The sequence below is a fragment of the Vigna radiata genome, chromosome 1 (assembly GCF_000741045.1).
Source record: "Vigna radiata var. radiata cultivar VC1973A chromosome 1, Vradiata_ver6, whole genome shotgun sequence".
In the NCBI taxonomy this organism is placed as follows: domain Eukaryota; kingdom Viridiplantae; phylum Streptophyta; class Magnoliopsida; order Fabales; family Fabaceae; genus Vigna; species Vigna radiata.
The window spans coordinates 23,240,061-23,250,024 of NC_028351.1; the positions used below are offsets into that span (position 1 = coordinate 23,240,061).

A 9,964-nucleotide genomic window follows, 5' to 3' on the forward strand; every position below is an offset into this window, starting at 1 on the left:
GGTGAACAATTACTTGTCATAATATGTTCTACATATTATGATAGGTGAAAAAATCTCCGTCATAAAACACTACATATTATGATAGGTAAATCTAGGTGCGTTATAATAAATTCGCTATATTATGACTGATAAATGAAAATCTGTTATAATACACTGGACCTATTATGATACGTGACAGAAAGTCCGTCATAATACACTGGACCTATTGTGATGGACTTTTCTGTCCGTCATAAAATGCAGAGACCTATTATGACACCCAGAACTATGACGTCAGGTCATTCGTCATAATAAGTCAATTTTATCCGTCATAAAAAGCTATTTTTCTACTAGTGACCTAACACAATGGGACAGATTGTGATGTGTGGTCCATGAGAGGGATGGAGGTAGAATGGTGATGTGGAGTGGAGAGGTCTCAGGGTCAAGGTATCACCCATGACAAGATGACAAAAGTTAGAATTTCTAGTAGAAAAAGCGAAGGTTTCGTTAGCTGAAAAACAATTGACGTCATCTCCTATCTTGGAGTTGCTATGATACCATATAAAGTTTTGTTATGTTATTCTTTCTTATTGAATTTGGCCAAATATTAGTGGAACCAAATAAATTAATATAAGAAAGTATATTAAGGAGATATCTTAAGATATTGTAGTCTAAAAATTATTTACAGATTAGTTATAAAGATATATTTCATAAATACAAGATATTCCATTAATAATAAATGGAAAATGTAAGATTATGATGTATTAATTCATTTATTTTTACTTTTTTCTAGAAGAAAGATATTAGAATTTCTAAAATGTTTTCTTTTGTTTAGAAAATCTTGATCAAAATCGTAAGATATAGAAAATGGTATTTTATAATTAATAAAGTATTTAAAATAATTAAATTTGATTATTTTAATGTTAAAATAATAAAGTATAAATAGAAATTTTATAAACGAGTTTCATTATTTTAAAACATATTATCATTTTAGAAACTATTTTTATGGATTCTCAAAATATGTTTTCTTCGCTGCATGTGATCTTTTTTTGGTTGTATGTATTTTGAGTCTTCAATGGGGGTTCTCTATTTATCAATGATAATAATGGTATGATCTGATCATGTTTGTGATGTTTCTATGTGTAGATAAAGCATCATGTTGAGCTAGAGATGTGTTTGGATATCTTAAAGTTGTTTAAGCAGTTTTGTCAAGTAAGGGAAGCTAGCTGGTGTCTTCGATTTCTATTTTTAAACTTTTGTTGAATTGATTTGTTGCATGTGAATGATGCACTAGTTTAATACGATATGAGTTTTTCTGAATTTCGATTATTCTTGTGTTGGTGTTCAAATTTTTATAATTGAGAAGTTATGTTGACTTGATGATGGAATTGAATTAGAGAATTCTAAATTTGAGCAGATGATGAAATTGAATAAGGGAATTCTAAATTTGAGCAGATGATTGGTACCATTTAGAAACTATTTTACATACATTTGAACTAAGAAAATATTAATGGAAGGTACCTATTAGATTCAATAATCAAGTTAGAATTTTCCCATTCATTACTTTGTCATGGTGTTGGGTGGTAGTAACGGGCGTTCAATGCCAGTTCAATTTTTTTTTTCAAGTTTGGAGGCATTTTCACCCTAAGCCGCTAAGCGTTGGGTTGTGTTGTCATTGATCAAGAATGTGCTTCGTCAGACGAAACCAAAGTCAAAGATCTCACTAACTGTGTATCGTTGGGTGCCAACTTTGTTGAGGGCCAAAATTATCAACATTACATTCCAAAGGGGTTCTAAGGGTCCTATCATTGGACCTCAAGCTCCTAAAGTGCTAATGTTGGTCACACCTCTAATGTCGTCAATCACCATTCTATTTTGCATCTTTTATAGGTTATTTTTCATGATTATATGTGACATCAATTATTATATTAATTATGTATTTGGTTTGTAAAGTGAAACAATGTATGAATGTATGGATTATAGAGCATTTACAGGAAGGAAATCCCATTGAGTTTATGGTTCATGAGGGTGTGCATTGAGGTGACAATTGTTTCATTATATGAAGATGTCATGAACTTTACTAATCATTCATATTCATATAAAGGATAATGGTGAGAGTGGTAGGAAGTCCCTCAGAAGAATGATTTCAAAGTTCTTATGACATTGTGAAGAACTAACCTTGTTTATGATAGTTGGGTAAAGCAATGTATTACTACCACAAGTGCATGACTTTCCAAATCTGACTCAATTGTACTTATTCGGATAAATTGAGTCTAGAAAAGTTTAATTCAATGTATGCTCTTGTGAAATGATTGAAATTGAAATTGCATCTTTTGTGGTAATTAAATTACTTAATGTATTATACATCTATGTTGTCTCTTTTTCTAATAGTTTTCCTCGTGTATTTCTTATTTGTTATGTGTTATCTTTCTTCTTTTACAATAATTACATTTATGATACACGCTTTGATCCATGTTTAAATAAAGAACCTTCTTTTTATTTCACTACCTATTCTTTATATGTATAGTTTTGGATATAACATTCAATTTTCTTATATATATGTTAACACCCTGGCCAGTGTACCAGATCGTATCAAGTAATATAATTGGTAAACCCAATATCGTTCTCCCCAAAGAACTCGAAGGCCTTATCTTTCGTGTAAACTAAAATCGTAAGACTTGTAAAGAAAATTAATTTGTAGTTTGGATGCAAAATAAAAAGTAAACATGCAAATGCAATTGATTTAGTTGACGAGAAAAAGACTATGGATGAATGGAGTTATTGGGGTTTACAATTTCATCTTATCCACTCTCTCTTATCTACTCCTCTTATTTGATTCGCTTTGTTATCTAATTGTCATGCAAACTTTCTTAGTCTACCCTTAACCCGACCCCTCGACAAAAAGAGCCTATTACTAATTACTGGCTTGCTATCCCTAGCCTCCCTTAGTAATTAATAATGCATGATAAACGGAAGCAAAAACAATTGATCGTCCTACCCCCTATCCCTACGTGGTATTGTTTAATCAAGGAATTTCCCACCAGTTCATGACAGTACCGTANGTTCCNNTATCAATAAAGACAAACAACAATTATCGAATGAGTTAAACGATAAAAGCATTAAGCGCAGATGAGAAACCCAACAATTGATAATCAAAGCATACGACAAGCATATAAATAAATAAGAGTTTCAATAAAGAGAGAGTTTCAAAAGATTACATTGTTCCCCAACAACAAAAGGGTTTAGTTCACCATTGTCATGGTGAAAGTAGATGAAAAATGATGGAAGAATGGAAAAACAAACCCTAGATTGGATAAAAAGGAGCCTAAGCATCCAAGAGATCTTCTCCAAGGAGTGAAAACTAGGTCTGGCCGCCCCTTTCTGTCAAAAGAATGCATCTAAACTCGCACTAGGGCTATTTATAGTTGAGGAGCGTCACAGAATTTAGGCCCAAGCCCAGCAGGCAACCGCCCGGCGTCGCACTTTTGGCGCCCCGCGGTGTCTCCATAATTGCGCCACCGCCTGGCGGTTTGCTTCTCCTCGCGCTTGGCCGCCCAACATTGGATTTTGGCACTGGGTGGTTCCTAGACTCTTCTTTTCTTCATGTTTCTTCTTCTTTCTTGAGTCTAAGACCTTCCATCTTCAATGTCATTCTTCATTTTCATCAAAAATGCTGCAAAACAATGCAAAACAAGCATAATATCTCTAAAAACAACTTTTGACTCTCAACTGACTCAACTTACGTGTTTTGCTTGATTCTAAACTTATTCTAAGCCTTAAAAGATGTATTTTGATATCAAATGAAGCATGAAAATAATTGTTTTTCAATAAATATATATATATATATATATATATATATATATATGAGTGATATGTTCTACTGTGTATCATAATTGGAATGTCTTAATTTAGTAATTTTGTTTGAACGGAATGTTATAATTATTGTATTAGGAAATGTTTTATATATCTTATATTTTTACACATCAAGATTTTTTTTTTTTTACATTTTGAAAAATTAATAGATTTATATAAATAAAGACTTGTGATTGAGTTGATTTCAATAAATATATCTAAAATTCATTAATATTAAGTGATTGAGTTGATTTCAATATATCTAAAATTTACACTCTTTTCGAAAACGAACAATGTTACCTAAACTTTCTTTTTATTATAGATTTAGTATAAAAATATTTAATAAAAAGACATGAGGATTAAGTTTTATATATATTATTTTTTATTTTAATATTATATTGTAGAGTATACGTTATTTTTTTCTTGGGTGATTCAAACATAAAGCTACTAATTATTAGGAAGGAAAACTATACACAAATAACTTTCACAACATAAATTACCAAAACACTTTCATATACTTATTATTGCCTAAAAAAACTATTACAACTTCACCAAATAAAAACCACAACAACTTCACTGAAATATCAATGACCTAAAAAGTTTCTGCTACGTAGAACTAAACATAACCAAGAAAAGAAAACCAAATGTTTGATTAGTATAACATGTAGCTGTAGATAAAAAAAAAAAAAAAAAATCACGTCTAAAAAGATTGACACAGTGGTGAATTATGATAATACATAAGTGAAAGTGTTCAATAAAAAAGATAAAAACTCATTAATATCATATATTCTGAGTCTTTCTCTATTTTTATTTGACACTTCATTTATCAGGAGAGAGACGTTGATCATGATGAACATAATTTTCTTTCAAAAATTATGTCCTGGTAGATCCCACGGATCGTCTCGTTCTTCAACTGTAACTGCTGCAAATTACAAACAAATAGATATTTCAATTTAAAATTAATGGCATAGTTATATATACACGAGAAACTAAATAATAACAAATTATACGCGATTACGGGTGAAAAAATCAGACGGACTGGATAAATTTAGTTTGAATTATAATAGGTCAAATACAAAATTCATTAATCTATTTTTGGTTAATTAAAAATTTAATGAAAAATTTGATCCATTTTTATTTATTTGATACAAGTTAATTAATATGTTTTTCACAACCTTTTTAAGAAACATTCAAATTCTTTATAAAAAATAATATATTTTGAACATTTGAAAATATACTTTTAAAACAATTCAGAAATAAATTTTGCACAACAATTAAGATAAAATTAAAAAAAAAATGAATGGATTAATTTTGATAATGATAGAAGGATTCATTTAATGTTGAAAAACAATAAATACATTATCAACTATTCATAAAATTCAATAATTGATAGAAGAATCTAATCCAATATTTTCTTTATAATCTTCTAATTGATTAATGGAAAAATCCTACTTATCTATAAATCATCAAGGATAAATTATATGGCCTTTTGAATTGTATATTATTTCATTTACTAGTATATCTCACCAATATGATCATGATATTAATTTACATGTGTACAATTTCCACTTTCACAGTTTTTGTTTTCACACAAGTTTTCTTACTTCAGCAATGAATGATTCAAAGAAACAATTCTTATGAATGTGTAATAGCTGAGACATTAAGAAGCAACTAGCACAAAATCCATGACAGTAGGAACAGGATTTAACTTACATGATTTTGGTGCCTTAAGCAGCTGAGACTGAGCTTCAGCCTTGTTAGTCCTCCAAAGGAATCCCTTTGCCCTTATTCCAAACTTTGGTGAAAGGAAAAACTCAAAGCATGAACCCATTTTGTAAGATATTTTATATATACTGTGATTGATTATTGTTTTCTGTCTCTCTTATCTATATATATTCTCTCTCTCTATATATATATATATGCTTTGTACCTTCACATTTGTGTGTCTGTTGTTTAAGAAGAATATGTGTATTTATAGTGTTTATAAGTCTCAGTTATTTTTGACAGTCAAACATGGGGTCTCTTTCTTGACCTAGTCAACTTGATCAATTTGTTTTTTTTTTTTAATGATAATATATGCATGCTACTTGCATTAGGACTACGTCTCGTCTTGTTTTTGGGTACACCCTTATCTTTTTCTTATCAAAGATGTTGATTGTAGAAAATCATTTTTATTTTCTTAGAGAAAAGTTTTGTTTGTAGTAATTTGTTTGTAGTTGATTCCATATTAAAGCAATATTTGAACCTGGATTTTTCTATTAAATAGTTTGTCTTTTTACAATTTATGAGTGAATTTAATTATTACACTGATATTTTCTTTATAATAAGGAAGCTGAAATGTTATAATAAAATCCTGTAAAGGAATTAAAGAAGGAATCAAAGTCTAATTAATGTCAAGAGTAATTTAAATTCACTTCATTAAATTTTTTAAGGCTTAATTATCTTTTTAGTTTCCATGGGGTTGAATTTTTTTTTTATACCCGCTTTTAAAAATGATTTAATTTGGTCTTCAGGTTACTAATTTTGCTTTTAATAGGTCTCTTCCGTTAAATTCACAGTAACGGTATTAACTTTGTCTGAGGTGGAACACTTTTTCCTCTCTATCCTCTGTTCTTACTGTAACACTCTCAGCTTTTTCTCTCTTCTCTCTCTTTTCTTTCTTCTCTCTCCTCACAGTCTAATATACGTCCTCTCTTCCCTATTAATGTTTTTTATCTCTCTTCTGCGTCAGGTATTTCCCTTTTCTTTTATGCAGAGACTCAGTCTTAGGGTGAGTGACCCGTTGCAACCCAACTCGTGCATTCGAAGAAGGGTTGGTTTTGGTTTGGTAAACTTCCATCCATGGTCTCTGAACTCGAACTCATCGCCCGCCTCCGCGAGTTCCTCCGGAGTTTCGACCTCAACACCACCACCACCCCACCCTCAAACTTATATTTGCATTTTTCTAACTTGTTAGTGATGATGAAAGGAGATTATCACATGCTTTTCTAACTTCTAGTATTTGCTATCAATCGTATCTTTTCAAAGGGAGTGTTGGATGCAATGACATAGATTTAGTCTTATTGCCATGTGGGAGTTCTATGGTGAGTACATTGAAAGGAAGAATGGCGTTGAAGACCAAACTTCAAAGAAATCAGTGGAGGAGAAAGACATTGAGAAAAAGTTGGGAGATGGTTGTAATTTAAATCTATTCCATATTTGTCTGCAATTATTAGTGCCGATTGAGGGAGGCAACCAATAACCTTCATGAAGCACTGTCGTTGGAGATGACGAAGAGCACCGACGAAGATGGGGAAATGCGCACCAGTGGAGGTGGGAAAACCTTGAACAAATTACTTGTGCACCGACGAAGATCATAAACAATTTTTAGGTAAGACCAGGAATGATCAAACATAAGCTCTTCATCTTCTGTTTCTCCACCAGTAGCACTAGGACGGAACTTGGGTGGGAAAACCCTAAACAAATTACTTGCACACATTTTACACATTGCATCTATTGATGGTTCTGTGAACTTTGCAGATCCAAAAGAAACAAAATCAACAAGCTCTACTAATGAAACATCTTTTAAAGATATATGGGGATCAACTGCTTCCACTCCAACACTCAAGCTTGTTGGAAATACCACTGATGATACCTGCTTCACTGCATTTAATTTGCTTGAAATTGCAACCCCAACATTCGAACACTGAAAGACATTTGCTTTAAAGCAGTTGCACAATCCTTGAAGTTGAGGAAGCATTAAAGCAGTGCACAATCCTTGAACCTTATGTGAGCATTAGCAGACAATTTTATCCATTAAGAAAATAGTAGAAAGAAACTCCTAAACAAGACAAGACAGAGAAATCAATACATTTAAGAATTTAAAAATCTGCAAAGGTGGTAATTGAGAGAGAAGCAGAAACGAGCAACCTGATTTGGTTGGGAAAGAAAAAATTGGGGAGAAGAGAGGATGAAGTAGTCAAAGAAGTAAGAAACATTATAGAGAAAGAGAAAGAGAAAGATGGTGTTTTATTTGTTGGGTGTTGAAGAAAAAAAAGAGAGAGTTTGACATAAAAAATGAGAGATTTGTTTGGAGAATAAAGAGAGGTGAGAGAAAAAAAATATCGCGTAAGCGTGTGAAGTTATAATGATGTTATAATGATGTGACAGAGAAACATGAGAAAGAGAAAGAAGTGTCAGGAATAGCAGAAGAGAGAAAAAGAAAATACCGTCACGTAAGTGTGAAGTTTACACCGTTCCTAACTACTTAATGCAAGGGATCGAATTTTAACAAAATTAGTAACGTAAGGGACAAATAACATTATTTTTAAAAGCAGATACAAAACAAAAATTTAATCCTTGGAGACTAAAAAGGTAATTAAGTCATTTTTTAACTATTATGGTATATGTATTTTTGAAAGTATATAAGGGAGCATTGACTAAAGCATTTAGATTAAGTTATATATGTGCTATGGATAACTGCTAATATATATATATATATATATTTTGACATTTATTGGTTAGATAGATCCCACTGATTCTATTAAATTGTGTGCTAGAATAAATTAATCTCCTATGTGTAATTTTTTACCACGATACAATATCCAAATCAATTTATTAACCGCTTTCATCTTTGATTAAATATGTGAATAAGAAAAAAAAAAGTAAAGACTCAATGTTTGTAATTATGAATCTAAAATTATAAAATATTATCAAATTAATTTCTAAAATTTTAAAATTGAAGAATGTTGCTAATAACTATTGCATGAGATAGTCAACAACGCCTCAAAAAAGGAAAAAAAAAAAAAAAAGAAGAGTCAATTTAAATACCAAAATAAAACAAGTGATTGTTAATTTGTGAATTCTTTTGGAGTTTATTAGGAAAAGTCTCTCTGGTTGATAAATAAATTAGTGACAAAATCTTTAAAATGCATTAAGCAAGAAAATAAATAAATTAGATTTAAATTAAATATGTTTTTAATTCTTCTTTTTTATCTTTTGGAGTTCATTAGGAAAAGTCTCTCAGGTTTGATAAATAAATTAGTGACAAAATCTTTAAAATGCATTAAGCAAGAAAATAAATAAATTAGATTTAAATTAAATATGTTTTTAATTCTTCTTTTTTATCTTTTGGAGTTCATTAGGAAAAGTCTCTCAGGTTTGATAAATAAATTAGTGACAAAATCTTTAAAATGCATTAAGCAAGAAAATAAATAAATTAGATTTAAATTAAATATGTTTTTAATTCTTCTTTTTTATCTTTTGGAGTTCATTAGGAAAAGTCTCTCAGGTTTGATAAATAAATTAGTGACAAAACCTTTGAAATGCATTAAGAAGAAAAATAAATAAAATTAGATTTAAATTAAAAATATTTTTAATTGTAATCTTTTTTATTTTTGAGAAAGTTCTTTTTATCTTCTGGTCTAAAATAATTATTGTTGTTACATTGATTATGATAAATTGAAACATTTGAATTCAGATTAAATTGGCAAAATATTAAATGCGGTGAACGTGGATCGAACACGTGACCTTCAGATCTTCAGTCTGACGCTCTCCCAACTGAGCTATCCCCGCTTAGAGATTTTAACATGACACATTGGTTTAACAATTAAAGAATAACTAGTTAATAAAGCTAAACAATTAAGGAATGAAATACAAAATAAGAAAAATTAAAACAATTATTAGCAACAAAAGAAAAATTCAAATTTATTAGTGACAACAACATATATATATATATATATATATATATATATATATATATATATATATAATAAGCTATTAATTAACAATGGGCATAGATGGAACTAAAACGAGATTTTTTAATCTTAAATCAATTTCAAAGTATCATGTTCAAGTTTTATACAATTGTCCTGTTAAATATGCCAATTGGGGTATCATCATTTAAAATAATCCTACTTAACTTGAGTAAGATGGTCTCTAATAAAATATACTTATGATTCTAAAAAAACTTAAAAGGATTAAATTTAAGTAATTTCATATGAGAGGCACAAAAACATATAAAAAAAATGTGAGATATGTTACCTAAAAAAATTACAAATTCAAATTTAGATTTGAAAATTTTTCAATAACTTCACATGATGTATTAGTACTCAAAATTTAAACTGAGTGGAATGAATTAACTTCAAACAGTGATAAA

General features: G+C 29.8%; 1 non-coding gene across 1 annotated transcript; it reads right to left on the reverse strand.

The window, feature by feature from the left end:
- Positions 1 to 9,308: 9,308 nt before the first annotated feature.
- Positions 9,309 to 9,381, reverse strand: TRNAF-GAA. Its single transcript has one exon. It is a non-coding gene; the product is annotated as a tRNA-Phe (tRNA).
- Between the last annotated feature and the right edge of the window lie 583 nt (positions 9,382 to 9,964).